Raw genomic sequence first — 22,685 nt, forward strand, 5'->3', positions numbered from 1 at the left:
TCTCTGTCTGGCTTATTTTACTTAGCATAATACCCCCGAGGTCAATCCACGTTGTGGTGAATGACAAGATTTCATTCTTTATATGACTGAGTAATATTCCAGTATATATATGTGTGTGTGTATATATATGTGTGTGTGTATACATATGTGTGTGTGTATACACGTGTATATATGTGTGTGTATATATATGTGTGTGTGTATATATATGTGTGTGTATGTATATATATGTGTGTGTATGTGTGTGTGTATACACACACATCTTCTTTATCCATTCAACTATTGAGGAACATGGCTTGCTTCCATATCTTAGCTATTGTAAATAATGATGCAATAAACATAAGAGTACATATATCTTTCTGAATTGGTGTTTCCTTATCTTCAGGTAAATATCCTGAAGTGGAATTACTGGCTCATACTGGTAGTTCTATTTTCAGTTTTTTGAGGAACCTCTATACTCTTTTCCACAGTGGCTGCACCAGTTTGCATTCCCACCGATGGTGCATGATGGTTCCCTTTTCTCCACATCCTCACCAACACTTGTTTGTTTTTGTTTTGTTTTTCTTTTTAAGATTTTAGTTACTTAGTTAGTTAGTTAGTTGAGAGAGAGAGAGAGAGAGTGAGCGGGAGGAGAAGCAGAGGGAGAGGGCTGGGGAAAGAATCTCAAGCAGACTCCGTGCTGAGCACAGAGCCCAACACAGGGCTCAGTCTCATGACCCTGAGATCACAACCTGAGCCAAAACCAAGAGTTGGACTCTTAACCAACTGAGCCACCCAGGTGCCCCTAGGCTTGTTTTTTCTTGTCTTTTGGATACTAGCCATTCTGACTGATATGAAGTGATATCTCATTATGGCTTTAATTTTCATTTCCCTGATGATTAGTGATATTGAGTGAGAGTTTTAATATCTTCCCAGATGATCAGTATTCACCTCTGGATATTTCCACCTGCTGGTTAGTATTTCCTTCACCATTATCATAATCATCATTGTCAGTATTACTTCTCACTAGAGCACATAAACAGTAGTAAATTGCCTCAAGCACAAATAAACCTCTGTTCTCACATTTTTATGAACTTATAAATTAAAACTTTACAAACTTATAAACTAAAAATGTAATGCTATATTAAGACCAGCAGTGGTAAACTCAAATGCCCATAGAGACCAGGCACATAATGTATGTGTGGAAGATACATATGAAAAACATATACTCTGCGTAAATTCCGTTCCCACTATACTTCTTCCAGCTGACTGTTGCCACATTGGGATTAGATTCCAAATTTGCCCAATATTCTGACTTTTCAAGAGAAGGTGGAATTTTTTATTTTTATGTGAAATATAACTTTTATATTTGGCAATCAAGTCCAAGTTTTTTAAACATTTAAACTCTTGGTTTTGGCCCAGGTCAATGATCTCATGGGTCATGGGATCGAGCCCTGTGTCAGGCTGCATGCTCCGCAGGGACTCTGCTTGAAGATTCTCTTCCTCTGCCCCTCCCCCCACTCATGCATGCACTCTCTCTCAAATAAATAAATAAATCTCTTAAAAAATTTGTAAGTTTTGCAAAATAAGGCTGTTGACTTGACTCATCCCTGGGGCTGGAGTTTCAGCTTCGGACTTAGACAATGATAATAGAGTCTCTTTCCACTGATTAAGTTATAAACTATATCATAGACAGTGTTAACAAACACTTCTAAGTAAAATGGACCCAAGTGTTACCAACCTAAACTCTTACCAGTCTATACTTTGAAGAGTGACTTGGGGTTTTTTTTCTCCTACCTACAGACTGCTTCAAGCTATGACCTTGTTTTGACTGGACCTTCTGGCTGGTTATATTTTGTCTGTTGGTCCTCAGCTCCATTCCCACCATTTATGTTCTGCTTCATATCACAGAGGACTAAACACCTGCAGACTACAATTCCCACACTCATTTCCCAGCTGAATTCCAGTCAAGCTCAGCCAATGGGAAGCACTGGAAGAGAGTGAAGAGCAGGAAGAGAACAGAAGCCAGTGTTCATTTTCTCTCCCTCCCTCCCTCCACACCTCTTCTCCTATCCACACCACCACTTTTAGCAGTCTACCCCAGCAATGACTAAGCCTCAGAGTAGCTAAGCCTGGGTATCAACTTCAAAGCAGGAGCCTCAGGAGTCTTCTGGTTCCAGATCACCCTATTTCCCCTTTTTTCCTCCAGCCATGCCTCTTTGAGTAACCTCACCTTCCCCTGTTTTGTTTTTCTAGCCCTTCCAACATCCTTATTACCAATTCCTAGGTAAATTTTTCTCTCTTGAGGGGCACCTGGGTGGCTCAGTCGTTAAGCATCTGCCTTCGGCTCAGGTCATGATGCCAGAGTGCTGGGATCAAGCCCCACGTCGGGGTCTCTGCTTAGCGGAGGGCCTGCTTCTCCCTCTCCTACTCCCCCTGCTTGTGTTTCCTCTCTCGCTGTGTCTCTCTGTCAAATAAATAAATTAAAACCTTTAAAAAAAAAAGAAAATTTTTTCTCTCTTGAAATGCCTGAGAATTTTTTTTCCTGTGTCAAGCCTGACTATTCAAGTACTCACATTTTTTTGTGTACATTCAGTTGTATAAATAACATTTAGTCATTAAATTTAGTTACATCTGCAAGGCATACTTTGCACCCCTGCCATTCTTCCTAAAACTCCAGGAAACTTCTTCTTCCAAAATCAAGTTAGCTGCCACTCCATCAAAAGTTCTTGAAGTGGAAATTAAGGCAGTTTTCCCAATTTTGCCTTATGATACAAATTGCTTGGGGTATTTGTTTAAAAGCAGTTTCTCAACCCCTCTGTAAACCTGATGGCTCAAATTTCCCGCTGTAGAAATCTGCACTTTTTACAAGCACTCCAGGGGATTCCAACCCTAGACAAGCTTGGGAATCTCTCGTAAGGACCACACATTCTATGGGTGATTCCTATGCCCATTCATAATTAAGACCCAATGTTAACTAAACTCATTGTGATAATCATTTCACAAGATATGTAAGTCAAGTCATTATGCTGTACACTTGAAGCTTATATAGTGCTATATGTCAATTCTGTCTAAATAAAACTGGAAAACAAGAGAGGCAATAATTGTACTGAATGTTAAAGAGTGAATGGTAAATCAATGAAATAATTTGTAGAGAGCAAAAATTAAAATTAAATAATTAATACCCTCTGCCCCAGACAGTCATCTTGGCTTAAGTGGGCAATTCAAGGCATCATCTCCCTGCTGGGCACTTTTCCAGATAAAAAGCTAATGGCCACTGACAGCTTTACTTTTTTAAGACAAAATTAATCTACCAAAATTATGTAAATAGCAATAAAATTATCTAAGAATTTAAAAACTGGGACTATGTCATTGAAATGAATGGGTTTAGGAATTGGAAAGACTTGGATTTAAAAAGCAATGATTATCGTTTAGTAAGTATATAACATACAGCAAGCGATTTAACCTCTTAGAGCTATAGTCTTCTGTAAAATGAGAATAGTACCATCTACTTCACAGAACTGTTCTGAGGATTAAGTGAAAATGTGTATAAATTACCTAGCATGGTCCCTGGCCCATAAAATGCAGCCAATAAATATCTGCTCCTTTCCCAACCCATAAGAAGAATGCTGGATTTGTGCTACATCTGTGTTGTGTCAACCTACCTGAGCTAGAACTACATTTCCCCAAATCTCCTTTCCTGCATAATCCTGAGTAAGCATGGAACTCAAGAGACATTGTACTGGAGATTTGGAAGATGGGAAGGAAGAAGCTATATTGCCTGTACACAATAAACAATATAAACAGATTATGGTAAGTGAAAGGGGGCAATGTGATAGTAAATAAATGGGAGAAGGAGAGTATGGAATTGTTACCTCACACAGGATGGTCTAGGAAGCCCACTCTAAGGTAACATTTGTCCCCTGATGCCTCAAGGATAAGCTGATGATCAAGCTGGGAACAGAGCAACCCAGGCAGACAGAGCTGTGAATGTAAAGACTTAAAGGTAGGTCAGACCGTGGCTGGCTTAAGAAACAGAAAAGGGGGGCACCTGGGTGTCTCAGTCAGTTAAGCGTCTGCCTTCAGTTCAGGTCAATCTCAGGGTCATGGGATAAAACCCCACATCAGGCTCCCTGCTCAGTGGTGAGCCTGCTTCTCTCTCTCCCTCTGCTGCTCCCCCTGCTTGTACCTCTTACCTTCCCTCTCTCTCTCGCTCTCTCTGAAATACATAAATAAAATCTTAAAAAAAAAAAAAAAAGAAAGAAAGGAAACAGGAAAGGGCCCAGTTTGCCCCCAGCATCTGAAGTAAAACAGAGAATGGCACTAGGGGACGGTGGAGATTTGGGCAGAAGCCAGCCATGTAGAGCTTTAATAGGCTGTGTCTTTTTTTGAAAGTTTAGATTTTATTCTATATGTAAGGACCCCTGATGTGTTGGGGGTAGGGATGGCATGATGTGACATAATCCTTTTAATGTTTTTTGAAAGATCACTTCTTTCATGTCTTTTAGACTACCAAATATTTTTTAAATTAAATAATAAATATCAAGTGTTAAAGAATAGAGGGAAACAAGAACAGTCATAGTGCTGGTGGGAGTGTATTTCCATTTTAGAGAGCCGTTTGACAGTTTCAGGTAAAATTAAAAATGTATTACCAAATGGTCCAGCACTTGCATTCATTCCTGGAATCTGACAGAGAAATTCTCAACTATTGCACAAAAAGACATGTCTAAGGCTGCACATAGTAGCACTCTTGAAACAATCAAATATTAAAGGCAGTGAACTATTGATCAATGAAGAAATAAAATGAGGCATATCCAGCCAATGCAATTCTATTCAATAATTAAATGGATTTGATCTCTATCAATATGTAAATGTTTAAAACATGCAAAACAAAAAAAGGCAAAAAAAATAATTAAAAAAATAAAACATGCAAAGCAATACTAGACATAGACATGCTAGACTTTGTATACAAATATGGGAAATAAACATATAAAAATGTGGACAAGCAAGACACATAACAAGTACATCATTGTGGTTGCGTTAAGAAAAGAAGAAAAGGGGGCGCCTGGGTGGCTCAGTCACTAAGCGGCTGCCTTTGGCTCAGGTGAGGATCCCAGGGTCCTGGGATCAAGCCCCACATCCAGCTCCCTGCTCCGGGGGAAGCCTGCTTCTCCCTCTCCCACTCCACCTGCTTGTGTTCCCTCCCTCTCTGTGTCTCTCTGTCAAATAAATAAATAAAATCTTTAAAAAAAAGGAAAAGAAGAAAAGGAAGATGAGTGACGTCAGCAAAGATGGCCAAATAAGACATCCCTCACTCATATTCCACCTCAACAATAATTTGGCAACCATCCACAGACAAAAGCGCCTTTGCAAGCATCCAGATCAGAGGAGTAAAATTGTCTTTGTTTGCAGATGACATGAGATATATATAGAGAGAAAATCCTAGAGACTCTACAAATGAACTATTAAAACTCATGAATGATTTCAGTAAAGTTGCAGGAAAGAAAATCAACATTGAAATATCAGTTGCATTTCTACTCACTAACAACAGAATATATGAAATAGTAATAAAGAAAACAATCCTATTTACAACAGCATCAAAAAGATAAAAATATTTAAGAATAAATGTAACCAAGGAGGTAAAAGATCTGTACATGGGAAACCACAAAATTTTGATAAAAGAAATTGGAGAAGAGATAAATAAATTGAAAGATATACTATTTGTAGAATTAATATTGTTAAAGTGTCCATACTATTCAAAGCCACGTACAGATTCAATACAATCTCTACAAAATTCCAATGGTATTTTTCACAGAAATAGAAAAAAAAATTGAAAATTTATATGGAACCACAAAAGACCCCAAATAGCCAAAGCAACCTTGAGAAAGAACAAAGCTCGAGGCATCACACTTTCTGATTTTAAACTACACTACAAAGCTACAGAATTAAAATAGTATGGCAATGGCATAAAAACTGACACACAAACCAATGAAATAGAAATGACAGCCCAGAAATAAACTCATGTACATATAACCAATGAATATTTGACAAGAAAGCCAAGAATACTCAATGAAGAGAGAATAGTCTTTTCAATAAGTGATACTGGGAAAACTGGATAATCACATGCAGAAGAATGAAATTGGACCCCTATCTTATACCCCTTACAAAAATTAACTCAAAATAGATTAAGGACTTAAACATAAGACCTGAAACCATGAAACCCCTAGGAGAAAACATAGGGAAAAAAGCTTCTTGACATTGGTTTTAGCAATGACTTTTTGGATATAATACCAAAAACACAAGCAACAAGAGGAAAAATAAATAAGTGGAACTACATCAAACTATAAAGTTTCTTAAAAAAAAAAAAAAAAGGAACAATCAACAAAGTGAAAAGGCAATCCATGAAATGGGAGACAATATTTGCAAATCATATACCTGATAAGGGACTAATATCCAAAATATATAAGGAACTCATATAACTCATTTGCAAAAATAATAATAATACTTTTTTAAAATAATCTGATTTTAAAATGGACAGAAGATCTGAATCGACATTTTTCCAGAGAAGATACAGATGGCCAATAGGTACATGAAAAGATGTTCAACATCACTTATCACCAGGGAAATAGAAATCAAAACCAGATGAGATGTCACTTCACCTCTGTTAGAATGGCAATTTAAAAAAAAAAAAAAACAGATAACAAGTGTTGGTGAGGATGTGGAGACAAGGGAACCCTTGTTGGTGGGATTGTAAATTGGTACAGGCATTATGGAAAACAGCATGAAAGTTCCTGGAAAAAAGTAAAAATGAACATATGATCCCATAATCCCACTTTTGAGTGTATATCCAAAGAAAATGAAGTAACTATCTTAAAGAGGTATCTGTACTCCTGTTTTTATTATAGCATCATTAACAATGGCCAAGATATGGAAGCAACCTAAGTGTCCATTGATGGAAGAATGGATAAAACAATCATACATACACACAATATACAATGAAATATTATTCAGCCATAAAAAAAAGAAGAAATCTTGCCATTGGTGACAACATGGGTGGACCTTGAGGGAATTATGATAAATGAAACAAGTCAGACAGAGAATGACAAATGCTATACGATGTCACTTATATGCAAAAATCTTAAAAAGCTAAACTCATAGAAACAGAGTAGAATTGTAGTTACCAGGGCTGGGGAGTAGGGGAAATAAGGAGTTGTTGGTCAAAGGGTACAAACCTCCAGGTCTAAGATGAGTAAGTCTGGCTGTCTTTCTTTTTTAAGATTTTATTTGTTTTTTTTAAAGATTTTATTTCTTTGAGGTAGAGAGAGAGAGCAAGAGAGAGAGCATGAGCAGGGGGGCAGAGGGAAAGGGAGAAGCAGACTCCCCGCTGAGCAGGGAGCCCGATGTGGGGCTCGATCCCAGGACCCTGGGATCATGACCTGAGCTGAAGGCAGACGCTTAACCGACTGAGACACCCAGGCGCCCCAGGATTTTATTTATTTATTTGAGAGAAAGTGAGAGAGAGAGAAGGATCAGGGGGAGGGGCAAAGGGAGAGGGAGAAGCAGACTCCCCGCCGAGCAGGGAGCCCAACGTGGGGCTCAATCTCACAACCCTGAAGTCATGACGCGCCAAAACCAAGAGTTGGACGCTCAACTGATTGAGCCACCGAGGGACCCCACCATAAGATGGGTGGGAGAGGGCTAGATGGGGGCTGGGTATTAAGGAGGGCCCTTGTTATGATGAGCACTGGGGGTTGTATGTAAGTGATCTATCACTGAATTCTATTTCTGAAACCAATATTGCACTGTATGTTAACTAATTAGAATTTAAATAAAAATTTTAAAAAGTGGTTGAAATGGTAAAAAATTTTTTCTAATGTGTTTATTCTTTTTTCCCAGCTTTATTGAGATGTGATTGACAAATAACATTATGCAAGTTTAAGGTACAATGTGTACCATGTGATGATTTGATGCACATATACATTGCAAAATGATTACTGCAATAAGGCTAGTTAAAGCATCCATCAATTTGCATAACTACAATTTTTTATTTTGTGGTGAGAACATTGAAGATCTTCTCTTTTAGCAACTTTCAAGTATATAATACAGCATTGTCAACTATAGCCACCATGCTGAATATAAGATAGCTGGAACTTTGGGGCGCCTGGCTGGCTCAGTCCATTATGTGTCTGTCTTCAGCTCAGATCATGATCCCAGAGTACCAGGATGGAGCCCCATATCAGGCTCCCTGCTCAGCAGGGAGTCTGCTTCTCCCTCTCCCTTCAGCAGTCTGCTTGTCTCTCACCCTCGCCCCCTGCCCCGCCCCTCTCACACACTCTCTCTCTTTCTCAAATAAATAAATAAATATTTTTTTTAAAAAAGTCTCGGGGTGCCTGGGTGGCTCAGTCGTTAAGCGTCTGCCTTCAGCTCAGGTCATGATCCGAGGGTCCTGGGATCGAGCCCCACATCGGGCTCCCTGCTCAGCGGGAAGCCTGCTTCTCCCTCTCCCACTCCCCCTGCTTGTGTTCCCTCTCTCACTGTGTCTCTCTCTGTCAAATAAATAAATAAAATCTTCAAAAAAAAATAAAAATAAAAAAATAAAAGTCTCTTATGATTTGTTTCCCCCTCTCTCTTTTCCCCTTCCCATATATTCATCTGTTTTGTTTCTTAAATTCCACATATGAGTGAAATCATATAGTATTTGTCTTTCTCTGATCGACTTATTTCACTTAACATAATCCACTCTAGCTCCATCCACGTCATTGCAAATAGGAAGATTTCATTCTTTTTGATGGTTGAGTAATAAATAGTCCATTACACACACATACACACACACACACACACACATACCATCTTTATCCATTCTTCAGTCAATGGACAATGGACATTTGGGCTCTTTCCATGGTTTGATTATTGTTGATAATGCTGCTATAAACATTGGTGTGCATGGACCTCTTCAAATCTGTATTTTTGTATCCTCTGGGTAAGTACCTAGTAATGCAATTGCTAGGTCAGGGGTAGTTTTATTTTAACTTTTTGAGGAACTTCCACACTGTTTTCCAGAGTGGCTGCACCAATTTGCATTCCCACCAACAGTGCAAGAGGGTTCCCCTTTCTCCACATAATCACCAACACCTGTTGTTTCTTGTGTTGTTAATTTTAGCCATTCTGACAGGTGTAAGGTGGTATCTCATTGTGTTTTTGATTTACATTTTCTTGATGATGAGTGATGTTGAGTATCTTTTCATGTGTCTGTTAGCCATCTGGATATCTTCTTTGAAAAAGTGTCTATTCATGTCTTCTACCCATTTCTTAACTGGGTTGTTTTTTGGGTGTTGAGTTTGATAAGGTCTTTGTAGATTTTGGATACTGACCCTTTATCGGAAATGTGGTTTGCAAATATCTTCTCCCATTCCATAAGCTGCCTTTTAGGTTCTTTTATAGTTTCCTTTGCTGTGCAGAAGCTTTTTATCTTGATGAACTCCCAATAGTTCATTTTTGCTTTTTTTCCCTTGTCTGTGGTGATGTGTCTACTAAGAAGTTGCTATGGTCAAGATCAAAGAGGTTGCTGCCTGTGTTGTCCTCTAAGATTTTGATGGTTTCCTGTCTCACATTTAGATCTTTCATCCATTTTGAGTTTATTTTTTGTCTGGTGTAAGTAAGTGGTCCAGTTTCATTCTTCTGCATGTTGCTGTCCAGTTTTACCAACACCATTTGTTGAAGAGACTGGCTTTTTCCATTGGATATTCTTTCCTGCTTTGTCAAAGATCAGTTGACCATATAGTTGTGGGTCCATATCTGGGTTTTCTATTCTGTTTCTCTGATCTATGTGTCTTTGGGCTAGTACCATACTATCTTGATGACTACAGCGTTGTCATATAGCTTGAAGTCTGGAATTGTGATGCCTCTAGATTTGCTTTTCTTTTTCAAGATTGCTTTGGCTATTCAGGGTCTTTTGTGGTTCCATACAAATTTTAGAATTGTTTGTTCTAGCTCTGAAAAATGCTGCTAGTATTTTGATTGGGATTGCATTAAATGTGTAGATTGCTTTGGGTAGTATAGACATTTTAACAGTGTTTGTTCTTCCAATCCATGAGCATGGAATATTTTTCCATTTCTTTGTGTCCTCTTCAATCTCTTTTGTAACTGTTCTATAGTTTTCAGAGTACACATCTTTTACCTCTTTGGTTAGGTTTATTCCTAGGATTTTGGTGTAATTGTGAATGGGAGTGACCCCTTCATTTCTTTCTCTGCTGGTTCATTATCGGTGTATAGAAATGCAACAGATTTCTATACATTGGTTTTATATGCTGCAACTTTGCTGAATTCAGGTATTAGTTCTAGCAATTTTTTGGTGGAGTCTTTTGAATTTTCTACATAGAGTATCATGTCATCTGCAAATAGTGAAAATTTGGCTTCTTCCTTGCTGATTTGGATGCCTTTTATTTCTTTTTGTTATCTGATTGTTGAGGCTAAGACTTCCAGTACTCTGTTAAATAGGTATGGTGAGAATGGACAGCCATATCTTATTCCAAACCATAGAGGAAAAGCTCTCAGCTTTTCCCCATTGAGGATGATATTAGCTGTGGGTCTTTCATATATGGCCTTTATGATGTTGAGGTATGTTCCATCTATCCCTGCTTTGTTGACGGTTTTTGTCAAGAATGGATGCTGTATTTTGTCAAATGTTTTTTCTGCATCTATTGAGAGGACCATATGGTTCTTACCCTTTCTTTTATTAATGTGGTGTATCACACGGACTGATTTGTGAATACTGAACCACCCCTGCAGCTCAGGAATAAAACCCACTTGATCGTGGTAAATAATTTTTTTAATGTACTGTTGGATTCGATTTGCTAGTATCTTGCTGAGAATTTTGCATCCATGTTAATCAAGGATATTGGTCTATAATTCTCCCTTTTAGTGGGGTCTTTGCCTGGTTTTGGGATCAAGGTAATGCTGGCCTCATAGAAGGAGTCTGGAGTTTTCCTTCCATTTCTATTTTTTGAAACAGCTTCAGAAGAATAGGTATTAACTCTTCTTTAAATGTCTGGTAGAAATCCCCTGGGAAGCCTTCTGGTGCCAGACTTTTGTTTGTTGGGAGTACTGATTCAATTTCTTTGCTAGTATGGGTCTGTTCAAATTTTCTACTTCTTCCAGTTTCGGTTTTGATTGTTTGTATGTTTCTAGGAATTTGTCCATTTCTTCCAGATTGCCCAGTTTGTTGGCATAAAATTTTTCATAATATTCTCTTATAATTGTTTGTATTTCTGTGGTGTTGGTTGTGATCTCTCTTTCATTTGTAATTATATTTCTTTGGGTCCTTTCTATTTTCTTTTTGATAAGTCTGGCTTGGGGTTTATCAATTTTATTAATTCTTTCAAAGAACCATTTCTTAGTTTCATTGATTTGCTTTACTGAGGTTTTTTGTTTCTATATCGTTTATTTCTGCTTTAATCTTTATTATTTCCCTTCTGCTGGCTTTAGGCTTTATTTTCTCTTCCTCCTCTAGATCCTTTAGGTTTAAGGTTAGGTTGTATATTTGAGACTTTGCTTGCTTCTTGAGGTAGGCCTGTATTGCAATATACTTCCCTCCTAGGACTGCCTTTGCTGCATCCCAAAGGTTTTGGACTGTCATGTTTTCGTTTTCATTTGCTTCCATGTACTTTTTTATTTCCTCATTAATTTCCTGGTTAACCCATTCATTATTTAGTAGGATGTTCTTTAACCCCTATGTATTTTTGGTCTTTCCAAATTTTTTCTTGTGGTTGACTTCAAATTTCATAGCATTGTGATCTGAAAATATGCATGGAAAGTCTCAATCTTTTTGTACTTGTTGAGGGCTGATTTGTGACCCAGTATGTGATCTATCCTGGAGAATGTTCCATGTGCACTTAAAAAGAAAGTGTATTCTGCTGCTTTAGGATGAAATGCTCTGAATATATTAAGTCCATCTGATCCAGTGTGTCATTCAAAGCCATTGTTTCCTTATTGATTTTCTGCTTAGATGATCTGTCCTTTGCTATAAGTAGGGTGTTAGAGTCCTCCACTATTATTGTATTATTATCAATGAGTTTATGATTGTTATTAACTGATTTATATATTTGGGTACTCCCAGTTGGGGGCATAAATATTTACAATTGTTAGATCATCTTTATAGATAGACCCCTTAATTATGATATAATGCCCTTCTTCATCAACCCAGGGGATCCTCAGACCGGGTTCCTACTCCCAGGTCTCTGCCCTCCTTTCCCACCAGAGCACCAACAAGCCCACCAGTGACCCTGGCAATGGTGCTGACCTCTGAAACTTGAGACTCTGCACTCTGCTATTTTTAAAAAACTTGGAGTATATAAACCTTCTTCTTTTCCCAGTCAGTGGTTTTGGGGAAGTTTTCCTTGTGCAATCCCCTATGGACGTTTTCACTCTTCCTCTCTCTCTTTTTTCTCACTCCTCTCTCTGTGATTAGGACTCCCTCCCCTCCCCAGACCATGGCTCTTTTCTCTCCCAAACCAACTTTCTGCAGCTCCTACCTTCCATGAAGTAGTTATTTGTTCTGCTTGTAGACATGCAGCTTTGTTCTCTCAGTCCTTAGATCAATTTCTTGGGTGTTTAGAATGATTTGATATTTATGTATCTGTGTTCAAGGGAGGCTGCAAGCTTAGGGTCACCCTACCCCTCCACCATCTTAACCCTATCCCCTAAAAATTTTTTTAAGAAAAGGAAGGAAAGGGGGAATGGCATTAGGAAGAAGACATGAAGAGGTTTAACTTAACTGATATTATTTTACTTCTTTAGAAAAATAAAGTTTGAAGTAAAAACGCCCAAACATTAACATTTGTTCATTCAGGTATCATGTTGTTATTACCGTACTTTACTGTGGTTTCAGTCTTTTTATATATTTAACCTAAGACTCTGGTTTCATAGAAGAGCAAGAGTAGAAGCAAAAGTCACAGAGAAGGCTATTAACAGTGGTCCACGAAAAAGTGATGGTGCCTTGGATTAGGGTGGAGATATTAAAGATGGAGAGAAGCCAAAACATTCCAGATGTATTTTAGATGATTTGCTAATGGTTTGGATAGGGTGAGGGACAGATAAGATTTTAAGTGACTTCTAGGTTTAGAGCTCAAACAGCTGAGAGGATGACATTTATGAAGATTCAGAAAACCTAAAGAAGAAGGGGTCGTAGGGAAGGATGTTAAAAATCCAGAGTTTAGGCGCCTGGGTGGCTCAGTTGGTTAAAAATCCAGAGTTTAAGTAAATTGTACCTAGTAAGTCTGAGAGGTGAATTAGACATCTAAGTGGAAATGTCAAGCATGCATATCTGAACCTGGTGTTCAAGGGAGAGGTCAGGGATGGAGATCCAACTAGGAAGTTATCAGTATATAGTGGTGTCTAAGCTGTAAGACTGGATGAGTTCATGAAGAGAGAAAATGTGGAAAAGGAGAAAGGCAGGAACAAGCCCAGTGGCATTTCTATACTATCCTAGTAGTCCTGGAGGAGCTAGTGAAGGTAAGGCAGAAACGCTAGAAGTAAAACCAGGAAACGAGGAAAAGGTGGTATCATAGAAATGAATATAGGAACAAGTTAAATGAAAATAAAGGTAAATTAGATTTGGCAACATAGTCATTGGTGACCTTGATAAGAACAGTATATAACGGCAGAGTAGAGGCAAAAGCCATTAGAATGATGAGTGAATGAACTTCTCCATTTATTTGAAAGGTTTCATAATATAACTTAATTTTTATTTTAATGTTAACTCTTACATGGGAAAAAAGAAAATGGAGACAGCAGGAGTAGACAACTCAAAAAGTTTTGCTCAGAAAAGGAGCACAGATGGGGTTGTGACTACAAAGGAAACTGGTATCAAGGAAGGTGTGGTGTTTGATTTGGCTCTGTTTCATTTCAAGATGGGAGATATTTACGCATGTACTTATAGACCTTCAGGAGTGATCCAGTAGTATGGGACAGATTGAAGATACAGGAAGGAAAAAAAGGATGGCTGCAGGAACAGAGGCCTAAGGAAGATGAGAGGGGGAAAGGATTCTAGCATTCATTGAAGTACGCTTCTTCCACTGTAGCAAAAGACAGAGAATGTCAGTACAGGAGCAGAGAGACTTGAATATTTGGCTCTGGAGAAACAAGAGTGTTCCTGAAGGATGTAGTGAGGTCACTGACCAACCAAGGAGGAAAGGAAATAAGGCAGGAGGTTGGAGAAGGAAAACTAAGAATTTGTCACCATAGACCTCTTTAAAAAAAAAAAAGATTTATTTATTTATTTTTAGAGAGAGAGAGAGAGTACAAGCAGGGGGAGGAACAGAGGCGGAAAGAGAGAATCTCAAGCAGACTCCCCAGTGAGTCCAAAGTCCAACACAGGGCCCTATCTCACAAACCCGAGATCATGACCTGAGCTAAAATCAAGAGTCTGACACTTAACCAACTGAGCCATCCTGGCACCCCATCCACAGACCTCTCCTTTTAAATAAAAAAAAGGCTAAAGAAAGTTCTCCAAAGAGAAAGGAAATGATAAAGAAGGAACCTTAGAACATCAAAAAGGAAGAAAGAACATGGCAGCTAAATTGTGGGTAAATAAAACAGACTTCTTCTCCACTGGAATGGTCTAATTTATCATTGACAGTGAAGCAAAAATTATAGAATCATGTGGTTCTAATATAGATTCCTCTAAGAGGAATATATAAAGGAAATATTTAAGACAACTACATTATAAGTGGGAGAGAGTAAAGGGACATAAAAAGAGGTAAGGTTTCTAAGCTCCCCTCAAACTGATAAAATAACAACATCAATAGACTGCAATAAGTTATGTGTATATATAATGTAATATCTAGAGCAGCCACTAAAAAAATCTATACAAAAAGATACACTCAAAAACACCATACATAAATTAAAATGGAATTCTAAAAAATGTTCAAAAAACCCATAGGAAGGCAGGAAAAAGAAAACAGAATAAAGAGGAAACAAAAAATAAAATGGGAGGCTTATTAACATATCAATATTTACATATCAATCATTACATTAAATGTAAATGATTTTAATGTACTAATTAAAAGACTAAGATTGGCAGAGTGGATTTAAAAATCTGACCCAATATGTAGATATGCTATCTACAAGAAACACACTGCAAACATAATGATATTGGCAGGTTGAAAGTAAAATAATAGAAAACTATATATCATACAAACAGTAACCAAGGAAAGCAGGAGTAGACTTCAGGCAAAGAAAATTACCAGAGATGGGGAAGGACATTATATAAGGATAAAAGGGCCAATCCACCAAGAAGACAGCAATTCTAAACATGTATACACAAAACAGGAGTGCTGCAAGATATGTAAGACAAAAACTGAAAAAAGAAAGAGACAAATCCTCAATTATTGTTGGAGACTTCAACAACCCTCTCTTAGCAATTTATAGAACTAGACAAAAAATAAGATATAAAGGAACTCAACAACACATTCAACCAACAAGATCTAATCAATATTTATGGAACACTCCACCCAATAATGGCAGAATACACATGTTTTTCAAGGGCTCATGGAACATATACCAAGACAGATGATGTCCTGGGCTATAAAATAAACCTCAAAAATCTAAAAGAATTAATATCTTAAGAGTGTACTCTACAACCACAGTGGAATCAAACTAAAGTTCAATAACAGAAAGATAAAGGAAAAATTTTAAAATACTGGGAAACTAAATAACATACTTCCAAATAATCCTTAGATCAAAGATGAAATCTCAAGGAAATAAAAAAAATTAATTGAACTGAATGAAAATAAAAACACAAACTATCAAAATGTGTGGGACATAGCTACAACAGTGCTTAGAGGAAATTTTATAGCACTAGGGGTAACAGTCTAAAATCAGTAATCTAGGCTCCCAACTCAAGAACCAAAACAAGAAAAGCAAAATAATCCCAAAGCAAGTGGAAGAAATAACATAATAAAGATAAGAGCAGAAATCAATGACACTGAAATCAGTAAAACATTAAAGAAAAATCAATGAAACAAAGAGCAGTTTCTTTGAATAGATTGATAAAATTGATAAACTTCTAACAAGATTGAGAAAGAAGAAAAGAGAATACACAAGTTACCAATATCAGGAATTAAATAGGGGATATCACTATAGACCATGCAAACATCAAAAGAAAAGTAAAAGAACACCACAAACAACTCCACACACATACATAACAATAGATGAAATGACCCACTTTCTCAAGAAACACAAAGTACCACAATTCACCCAATATAAAATAAGTAATTGGAATAGCCTTGTAATTGTTGAGAAAATTGAATTCATAATTTAAAAACTACTTAAAAAAAGAAACTTTCAGGCCCAGAGGATTTCACTGGAGAATCCTACCAAATATTTAAGGAAGAATTAATACCAATTATACACAATCTCTTCTAGAAAATAGGAGGATACATTTTCTAATTTGTTTTATGAAGCTAGCATTAACCTAATGCCAAATCCAGACAAAAACAACACCAAAAAATAAAACTACCAACCTATATCCCTTATGAGAACAGATGCAAAAACCCTTAAAATAATATTAGCAAATAGAATTCAACAGTTTGTTAAAAGAATGATATATCATGATTAAGCAGGATTTTTTTCCAGGGATGCAAAGCTGGTTCAATATTCAAAAATCAATGTAATCCACCACATTAGCAGGTTAAAGAAGGTAAATCATATGATCAGTCAGTGCAGAAAAAGCACTGGACAAAATCCAATACCCATTCATGATTTTTTTAAAATCTCAGAAAACTAAGAATAGAGGAAAACATCCTCAAATTGATAAAGATCATATTAAAAAAAAAAAAAAGAACTACAGTTAACATCATATTTACTGGGAAAAAACTGAATGTGTTCCCCTTCAGGTCAGTAATGAGATGAGGATGTCTGCTCTCATCATTCTTACTCAACATAATGCTGTAGGTTCTAACCAGGGCAGTAAAGCAGGAAAAGGCATATCTATCAAAAAGGAAGAAATAAAACTATCCCTATTTGCAGATTACATGATTACCTACATAGAAAAACCCAAGGAATTAAAAAAAAGAAAGAAAGAAAAGAAAAAACCTTCTAAGAACTAACAGGTGAATTCAACAAGGTCACAGGATATCAGATAAACAGAAAAATCTCAATTGTGATTCCATATACTAACAATGAACACATGGACACCAAATTTAAAAATAGAATACTGTTTAAAATCTCTCAAAAAAATTAAATACTTAGGTGTAAATCTAATGAAACATACAGGACTTGTATTCTTAAAAATATACAATGCTAATAAAAGAAATCAAGGAAGTCTAAATAAATGGAGAGGTATGCCATTATTTATGGATTGGAAGATTCAGCATGGTAAAGATGTCAACTCTCCCCAGGTTGATATATAGTTTAATGCAATTCCTACCAAATCCCAGCAATATTTTTTGCAGATATAAACCAGATTATAAAATTTACATAGAAAAAGCAAAAGAACTAGAATAATTAAAACTATTTTTGGAAAAAAGAAGACATTGGGAGGAATCAGTTTACCCAATTTCAAGACTATTATATAGCTACAATAATCAAGACCACGTGCTCTTATACAGAAAGAGATTCAGTGGCATTGTCCTAGATAGGGTGGATGAAAGAAGAAAGATCACACACATGATATTTTAGTTGACCTTGGCCAAAAGTTTGAAATGCTCTAAATGCAGAATCCTTGGAGATGTTTCAACAGTGTGATATACATTCAGTGAGTCTATATAACATGGTATACCTGAATAAAAAACAAAACATCAAGTCTCTCATTTATCTTTGAAACTGAAGGACAAATATCTGAATTTTTCATTTGCTCTTACTTAAATTGTTCATTAAGTTTGCTTTAAGAAAAAAAAAATAGAAAACATGAAATTCCATAGAAAAGAAAAAGCTAGTTGTTCTGCAAATATCCAGATGGATGAGTGTGCTCATTTCAATAGAGAAGATAAATGTAAATGTACGTTGTGGGGAATTAGAAATTTTGATTAGATTTACTGGATGTAAATTAAATTTCTACCTCTAATAAGATGGTAAGGCACATATTAAGGGAGAAACTGCAAGGAAATTACACCGGTTATATTTTATAGGGTATTTTTCCTAACAATACTGACAAAGATTTGCAGCTAAAAATGCAAAAGTGCATTTATGTTACATCACTACAAGTCTGAAAGGGAGAAGAGCTGATGGAGGGCCAGTCTTTCTGTCCTTGGTGGTGCTAAGGAACTAGAATGAACCAGAGCACTCCTGTGGAGGTTAATGAATCAGAACCATACCCAAGTCAGTTAACCAATCCCAGATTGAACCGCCTGCTCCAAATCTAAGGAACATGGCAGCGAACAGCTTGTCAGCGCCCAAAACCCCTCACTGTTCTTCAGGAGACTTTTCTCAGGCTCACCCATACCTGAAACTTGCAAATCACCTATGGCCTATGACCCAGCAGGTCACCTGCCTGCACATTAAAATCCTGGAGGAGAGCGAAGACAGCTTCTGGAGGAGACACCCAGACCCGGGCAAAGATTTTCCCTTGGGCTCCTCTGCAGTCAGCAAGCATGAGCCTGAGTCTGTGATTGGAACCCTCCTCCAGAGCATCAGTTTTTTCGTGGAAAAACAGAATCAATGGCTAGGATCTCAGCTTTCAGCAGCTTCTCCTGACACTAGCCATGACTCAGGCAAATCAGACCAAAATTTACCTAATGCCTCAGCAGACTCCTCAGGCAGTAGCCAAGAGATGGTGCAATAGCCCGGGCCCCACAAGAAACAAGCAGCTCCAGATCTGCCTACAATAGACACAGGGTATGATTCCCAACCCCAGGATGTCCTGGGCATCAGGCAGCTAGAAAGGCCCCTGCCCCTCACCTCTGTGTGTTACCCCCAGCACCTCCCCAGACCTCTCAGGTCCTCTCAGTTTGAACCTCAGAGGTACCCAGTATGTGCACAGATGCTGCCTCCCAACCCTCCCCCACATGTTCAGTGGAACTGTCATTACCATTATTCTGGAGGTCCGTATCAGCAGGTGCCATGTGGCCATGACCACCCCCAAGCAGCCTACCAGCAAGTGGTCCAGCCGGCTGTGTGTGGGCATCTCCTACCTGGAGCCAGCATGAGGGGCTTGCACCCTGTGCAGAAGGTCCTGAACTACCCCAGCCCCTGGGACCAAGATGAGAGGCCTGGACAAAGAGACCACTCCTCCCCAAGGCTCCCGAGGGACAAACTATATAACCAGCCACCTAATCCAGCTGGAGTTCCTGAGGAGTCCTTGGGGTATCCTGCAGAGTTGAGACCACCAGATCCCCAGGCTCCATCCCCAGCTGCTGTCCCTAGACCCCCTAGTAACCTTCCAGCCAGAGGAACTCTGAAAACAAGCCATTTGCCAGAAGAATTATGGAAAGTCTTTATCACTTATTCTATGGACACAGCCATGGAGGTGGTGAAATTCGTGAACTTTTTGTTGGTAAATGGCTTCCAAACTGCAATTGACATATTTGAGGATAGAATCCCAGATATTGATATCATTAAGTGGATGGAACGCTACCTTAGAGAAAAGACAATGATGATAATTGTAGCAGTCGGCCCCAAATACAAACAGGATGTGGAAGATGCTGAGTCGCAGCTAGGCAAGGATGAGCATGGCTTACATACTAAGGACATTCATCGAAGGATGCAGATTGAGTCCATAAAACAAGGAAGCATGACTTTCAGATTCATCCCTGTGCTCTTCCCAAATGCTAAGAAGGAGCATATGCCCACCTGGCTTCAGAGCACTCACGTCTACAGCTGGCCCAAGAAGAAGAGAAACACCGTGCTACTGCAGCTCAGAGAGGAAGAGTACATAGCCCCTCCCTGGGGGCCTCTGCCCGCCCTTCAGGTGGTGCCCCTGTGAGCCCCTCTGTCCCCAGACCCCGGGGCCATGCCGCGTGTGGGGCCCTGTTGCGACAAGCACTCTTCCAGCAGAGGCTGTTTGCCATCCCCCTCAGAGGGCTCCTCCCTACCCCAGAAGACCTGTCCTGCAGAGCACTCTTGCTGTGGAGACCTTCATAGACCCTGCCTTTCAAACAGAGGCCGTAGCTGCTCTGTATTCCCTACTTCTGACACCCGCAGCATGTTGCTCCTAACAGTCTGATGTGTCCGTTCTGGGCCTCTCCCTGCTTAGCAAGTAGATAATATAAATGATGTTGCAATAAATGTAAAAGACCACAAACACCATCCCGTTGCTTAAAGCTACTTTTATGAGTTAGCCAGATACTCGTGTGTCCTCAGACCAACCTGATTCATGTACAAATAATAAAATGTGTAAAATATAAAAATAAAAAAAAGCTGATAGAAATGTGTCTTTCAAAAATAGCCATCATCTTCCTGAAAACAAGCTGGGATTGAATAAACCTAGTGACAGACAGTCTGGCCTCCCTATTCCAGTGTTATACAAAGACCATAAGTATGGGGAAGACCAAGAAATGGGTCACCTGCTTTTGCAGATTGCTGTGGACATGCTAAACAAGGCATCAAAGTAATCAGTAGCACCTGGCCCCTCTTTAAACATTAAGCACATTTAAAACAGTGGTTCTCAAATTTCACATCCTTCCGGAAATGCCTAGTAGGTTTGGTAAAGCTCAGATTGCTGGGCCCCACCCCCAGAGTATTCGATTCCTAGGTCTGGAGTAGAGCCTGAGAGTCTGCATTTCTAACAAGTTCCCAGATGCTGCTGGCCCAGGGACCACACTTGAAGAGCCACTGATTTAGAGGAATTTACACACCTGTTTGGCACATAGGGACATTATAACAAGAAAAAGTTTCTCTGGAGATGTGCTGGTATGCTTCCCTTTATCAAATACAATGTGTTTCCCTTCTAGGAAGCCCAGAACTATATTTTTAAGATCAATTATGTTAAAATATCAGCTGAAGTTTGAGGTACATCTATAGTCCTGTCCCTCAGTGGCTTCTCTCTTTATTGAAAAATACTTCTGTTTCTTTTAAGAGGAATACAGGGTAGAATGAATGAATGAATGAATGAATGAACGAACTAACGAATGAATGAACTAATGAACAAACTCTCATTGCACTTTAATTTCTGAGCTAGAAAAACAGGACTTGGAAGCCAGCAGTACTAACTATAAGCCTTAAAATTTGACATTACCTTGATAAAGTTCCAGCTGCCAACCAACTGTCCCACAGGCTTCCGCTATTCCCCTCTGCTAAGCTAGAGAAAGGGCCAATGAAAGAAGTTCAGGACATCCCCTTGGGCTTTGTTTTGGAGCCGGTTCACCCTGCCAATCCCACACACCTGGCTTGCAAGGATGAGGCAGACGATGCATTAATGCATAGATGACATAGCTCTGGACCAGTACTTAGCTCGTGAGCCACAGAGCCAGGTTCCCACTGACTGCCTTTTATTGCTCTGGCTGCTGCAGGCTCTAATCAAAACCAGCTTTTGAATTCTCCATTGAGACATTTTCTCTGGGCCTACTCTACTGCAGACAGCCACAGCAAAAACAGCCTCGAGTGAGAGTCAAGCAAGCCCGTCAGTCATTCCCCAGGAACAGTCACAGCTTTGGCAAGGATCCTACCACCTGCCAGGGACTTCATCAGCCTCTGTTCCCAGATGCATGGTCCCTTCAGCAACACCACTCTTCCTCTCATTCGCACAAAACACATATGCACACAAATGCATACACACACATACACAAACACTCTTTCTGGGGCTGCTTTACAAACTGCTGGGCATAAGGTTTTAGAATGTCACTTATAACAGGAGTCAATAACCACATGCACAGACTAATCTGGAAAATAAAAAGACTGAATTTTGATATATGTTTTCTCTAATCATAATCAGGCTATTTTGGCTAATTGTTAACTTGCTATCAGCTGAATTCAACCTATAGTTTTCAAAGTGTTCCTTGTCAACCGATTTCAACCAAGGGTTTTCTTTACTTGGAGTTGGCAGGGTGTAGACTCAGGCAGAGCAACCCGACAGGGAGTTTGAAATGATCGGGTGTGCAGTCAGAATGGCTAAAATTAACAAGTCAGGAAATGACAGATGTTGGCGGGGATGCAGAGAAAGGGGAACCCTCCTACATTGTTGGTGGGAATGCAAGCTGGTGCAGCCACTCTGGAAAACAGTATGGAGATTCCTCAAAAAGTTGAAAATAGAGCTACCATATGATCCAGCAATTGCACTACTGGGTATTTACCCCAAAGATACAAAAGTAGGGATCCGAAAGGGTACGTGCACCCCGATGTTTATAGCAGCAATGTCCACAATAGCCAAACTGTGGAAAGAGCCAAGATGTCCATCAACAGATGAATGGATAAAGAAGAAGTGGTATATATATACAATGGAATATTATGCAGCCATCAAAAGGCATGAGATCTTGCCATTTGCAATGACGTGGATGGAACTGGAGGGTATTATGCTGAGCGAAATAAGTCAAACAGAGAAAGACATGTATCATATGACCTCACTGATATGAGGAATTCTTAATCTCAGGAAACAAACTGAGGGTTGCTGGAGTGGGGGGTGGGGTGGGAGGGATGGGGTGACTGGGTGATGGACACTGGGGAGGGTATGTACTCTGGTAAGCGCTGTGAATTGTGCAAGACTGTTGAATCTCAGATCTGTACCTCTGAAACAAATAATGCAATATATGTTAAGAAAGAAAAAAAAAAAGAAGAATGTA

General features: G+C 38.8%; 1 pseudogene; it reads left to right on the plus strand.

The window, feature by feature from the left end:
- Positions 1 to 18,242: 18,242 nt before the first annotated feature.
- LOC118528529 (E3 ubiquitin ligase TRAF3IP2 pseudogene) lies at positions 18,243 to 19,894 on the plus strand (annotated as a pseudogene).
- Positions 19,895 to 22,685: the final 2,791 nt, after the last annotated feature.

The sequence above is a fragment of the Halichoerus grypus genome, chromosome 1 (genome assembly GCF_964656455.1).
Source record: "Halichoerus grypus chromosome 1, mHalGry1.hap1.1, whole genome shotgun sequence".
NCBI lineage: Eukaryota > Metazoa > Chordata > Mammalia > Carnivora > Phocidae > Halichoerus > Halichoerus grypus.